Source organism: Lemur catta, chromosome 12 (assembly GCF_020740605.2).
Source record: "Lemur catta isolate mLemCat1 chromosome 12, mLemCat1.pri, whole genome shotgun sequence".
NCBI classification, from domain to species: domain Eukaryota; kingdom Metazoa; phylum Chordata; class Mammalia; order Primates; family Lemuridae; genus Lemur; species Lemur catta.
Genome location: NC_059139.1, coordinates 90917108 through 90921887, shown reverse-complemented (window position 1 = coordinate 90921887; position 4780 = coordinate 90917108). Strand labels below are relative to the sequence as shown.

General features: G+C 38.3%; 1 non-coding gene across 1 annotated transcript; it reads right to left on the bottom strand.

The window, feature by feature from the left end:
- Positions 1 to 964: 964 nt before the first annotated feature.
- LOC123648749 lies at positions 965 to 1068 on the bottom strand. Its single transcript, XR_006738763.1, has one exon. It is a non-coding gene; the product is annotated as a small nucleolar RNA U13 (small nucleolar RNA).
- Between the last annotated feature and the right edge of the window lie 3712 nt (positions 1069 to 4780).

Genomic DNA, 4780 nt, shown 5'->3' with positions numbered 1-4780 from the left:
GGTGAGGAAGCCTGGCAAAGGCCAAGTAGGACTCTTTTCTTTTCTCTTGTGGTATTGGAGCAGAATAAAAACCAGAACCGAGGCAGAAGTTCAGCTAAACAAACCAGTGAGGAGGACTCAGGACCAAGGTTGCATTCTGTGGCATCTGGTATTGGAGCAGAATAAAAACCAGGACCAAGGCAGAAGTTCAGCTAAACAAACCAGTGAGGAGGACTCAGGACCAAGGTTGTATTCTGTGGCATCTGGTATTGGAGCAGAATAAAAACCAGGACCGAGGCAGAAGTTCAGCTAAACAAACCAGTGAGGAGGACTCAGGACCAAGGTTGTATTCTGTGGCATCGGGTAGCCGCACAGAACTCTGGAGTCCCAGCTCCCTCAAACCTGCTTCTCTGCCTTCCCCGTTTCAATAAATGCCATTGTCCCTTCCCCCAAACTCCCCTTTCTGGACTATCACTTCTTTATCTCCCAACTCCAGTGATCTGCTCTCTTCTTTCATAACAAAGCTTGACGACACATTAAAACCATAGCAGAAAGCATTGGCAGCCCCAAAACAGCTTTCATTTCCTTAAGGGCAAAAAGACCTTAGCTTTACAAATAGAAGACTCTGAAGGGTATTGGAAACACTTGTTTCTTGTCCTGAGGGTACAAAGATGGGGATTGGGAAAGGTACTCTTTGCTGTAGACTGATTAGAATCTCCCTTCTAACACTGCAAATGAACGGGGGAAAATTCCATATTAAAACAGACTTATTTTCATATCCAGCATACAAATATCTGCTGAAAAACATTTTTCTGAAGGAAAGTAGTATGTAATTCTCAAACAAAAGGAAAATAAGGGTTTTGTTCTCACCCTTTTTTGTTGTTGTTTAGTTTTACTAATTACTTGAGCCTTCTGGCAGGAATATTAAAATGAGAATTTTATCAGTTTAGTCACCTTTTATTTTTTATTATTTCTTTTCTTTTCATGTCAGGCAGGTAATGTGCCGACATCGTATCGAGGATTGAAGGGGGCACCTCTCACACATGCAAGTGAAAACCCAGTCATCACGCTCATGAACTGCAAAAGGGTCAGTCACCCTTTATTATATGTGAAAAATGACATGACAAACCAATCTTTGCCTTACTCCTCTGGCTGATGTGAAAACAAAGGAGTGTGGAGAATTTCACACCGTTGTTGCATACGTTCTCCAAATGACATCACATTCCTGATTTTCAATAACCAGATAAGCATAGACTTTTTCTTGCCTGTGCCACCAAATTCCATTCCTAATTAAACACCAAAGTTTATCATCATGTGGTGAACATAGAGAAACTGTGCGAGGTTAGTGAACATCCCCTTGTGTTCAGAAAGAGTTAATGTGACTTTGCCTTCTAATGTCTCACTTCATAGCAAGCACTGTGGGGAACTGAGCTCATTAAGTAATATATTTTGTTTTGGTTTGGTTTTTAATGAGACTCATGAACTATCCCCCTAAACATTTTTATTAGCATATAATGTCAGCTCTTGGGGCTGATACCATGAAGACTAAGATAGAGTTTTACAAAGAGTAAGAAAATGTGGAGTCTACCTGAATAAAGATTCTTTTTAATTTTTTTAACCCATGAAAAGCACTTTTGAGGGGATTCCACCAAAGAAGCAATGGAGACATGTACCAGAAGTGAACAGTGTTTCTTTGAGTGGTGTAATTACAGCTGTTTTTGTGTTTTCCAAGTTTTTAGTTTGTTTTGTAGACAGTATATTTAATTTTGTATAAGTGGGAAAATAACCTATTTTTTAAAGTGATGAACAAGGACTTGTAGTACTTTTCCACAACTGGATGCTTAATGAATTTTGTTAAATGAATGAGTATATTTTTCAGCTTCTCTAATTTTTCTCTTAGTGCCTTTAAAAACATTAAGGACATTTATTTCAGGTCAAAATTACTCTCCAGATTTCCTGTAGGAAAAGTATTCTGCTAACTCTATCTTCAACATTTGAAAACCCCTGATGAGTAAGTAAAAAACTTGATAAATTCTGTGGATGTTATATTGTACCCAACGGATGAAGAAGGTGAATTTTCTCCTTCACATTTTTAGAACATTCTAAAAATAAACACTATTTGCATGTAGGACATAAACATAGTTTGAGTGTCATCATCTCACTTGGACTTAATATGAATTGCTGAAGTTTCCCAACCTATCTTGATGGAATAGATTAGAGAAGAGAATGCAAAAAAATGTCTATTTAAGCTGTCAGATGTAAAGATAAGTGAATGTAATGAAAGGCAATGTTAAGTTACTGGAACAATTTGATCTTGATCCAGAGGTAGAAGATTTCAAAATGTAGTCTGTAAGTTTAGCTCAGTTGGCCGGACTGTGAGGGCTGATGAGTCCAGTGTTCAACCTTAGATAGTCCACTGACCCTCTTTATCATTTTAGCCAGTGACTAGGCTGCTAAACTGGTCAGACTTCCTACACAGACATTCCATGGTTTTAAGGAAAACCAGATGGTAGGAACACAGTACCATCATGAGAAAACAAGTCAAATATAAGTTTTAATGATGGTGGGAAGGGAGTGCTTTGGCATCAGTACTGGGGGGCAGAGCCAGTGAGGGCTGGTGGTGGTAGTTGGTAAAATTTGCCAGAGAGGTAAATATTAATAGATGGTACGAATTCTATAAAATCAGTCAATTTATTGAGAAAACAGAACTGGAAAGATTTAAGCTTTTAATATCATGAGAATATTGAGCGTGAATGATTCCTTTAGCGACTATTTTTATTCTACTAAATGGATGTATATCACTGAGATATTTAGAATCCTATAGAAGAGACAAGAGACACATACAACACATTAAATAACAGGTATATTATATGCCTTTTATAAGCTACTCAAGTTCTCTTTGTGCCACGTCTTGCTCTAATAGCTGCTATAGTAGGTTTGGACCAGCATCCTATGGGTAAAACTGGACAGCACTCACCTATCCCAAACGTTACCTCCCACTTCCTGCAGAACTTCAGTAATGTCGTATTGGAGGCCAGCAGACCTGCACAGGCTCACGCATGTGCAATCAGGAGGTCCGGGGGAAGTATTGCCAGGAGGATCATCTTTAATCAATGGGGGACAGGAACTTACAAATAAATATTTTCTCTTTTCATCTCTTAGGTGGGTTTTCTGAGGAGCATTTCATCAGGCTCATTATAGGATCCTGGTGAGACCCCGCATCGGTAACCCGTGGTGGTGGCCAACTCCTCCCTCCTTCTCTGTCCCATGCCCTCAGGCTCTCGGTCGTGCTTCTTGGGATCACTGCCCCGATAAACTGCTGGCATGCATGCCTAGGTCTTAGCTCTTTTTTTTGAGAGACCCAATGTCAGACCAAGGCAAGGAAAAATTAATGTGATAATGAGGCCATAGCCTAAGAACAGTAATTACAGAGAGAAATGAAGAGATGGATTTGAGAGATAGAATCAATAGAAGAATTGATAGGACTTAGTAATTAAACAATGAAGAATAACAAGAGTCCTCTCTGAGGGCCACATGATGGGTTCTATTTTAGAAGAGGCCGTAACTTAACAGTAATGCCCAGTTGGAACTAAGATCAAGGAATCAAGTGAGAGTTGAAATCTCAAGGGTGAATGAGTTCTCTAAAAGAAGACTTCATAAAGAGATGACCAATGGTCTATACACTGCATTTCAGATAATGGTCAGATTTCAGGAGTCAAGAGGAAAAAGAAAAGGCAGCTACTAATCACTCAGGAAAATAGAAGACTTTATGTGTAACGGTGTATGAGTGGGGAGGCCATGCCACTCAATTCCACCATCAGGTCAGAGACCAGACTGAAGAAGCTGAAGATGGAAGTAAGTAATAGACAAAGAGAGATGGTGACAGTGACAGAGATGGGTCACTGTGCAGATGGATGTACAGGGAGATAGTTCACTCTTGATAAGTAACAAGCTTGCTGGGAGTGAACTGAAGGAGAGAAGTTAGAAGCTTGTAGATCCAAGTATAGCAATTTTTTTCAAGATTTAAAAAAATGGAAAAAAGCTAATGGAAAGAACCTCCATATAAAAAAACCCTGAATTTATTTTATTTTCAAATAAACTTTGTTTAAATTAATCATTGATTACATAGAAAATTTGATATTTATCTCTTACTTTCACATTGATGCAATTTTTTATACTTGAGAACACTCATTTTAAAAAAAGACATACACTCATAAAGCACTTTCTCTAAGATGTTGGTCCACAGAATGGCATTATTGAAAAGTACCTCTCTTCCAGAAAATATTGGAAGAATTCCACTTGAATAAATATTGCATAACTCAGTGCCTACTTTTACATACCCATATTTGTGTTAAGCTAATCCTAGTTTCTAAAAAAAGGTTTTTGCACTGTTGAAAAGCATTTCTGAAATCCTGCCAACTCCATCTTATGATTGAAGTTTTTTTGGTATAAAACAGGTTAGAAGGGGTGAGATGCCAAGCAGGTATTTAGAGTGAGTTTGGATTGATTTTTTATATTTGAACAAATTATGGTTTAGATAATCTATTTCTGCAAAAATGTTTTCAATATGCAGTCTGATCATTTTTTACTTTTCCACTGAATATTTTCCTTTTGGTCCTTTTTGACCATCTGCTCTAACTACATGTAAGTGACAGTTTATCACAGTGTGCTTAGATTTTAGCAGACATCATCCCTCCAGGGGATGCGTGTTATCTGTTGGACTTTCACTTCGCATTAAACAGTTGCTGTATGAATGAGATTTGAGACAGTGCCTGGCTGCCCACAGAGAATGAGTGAGCCT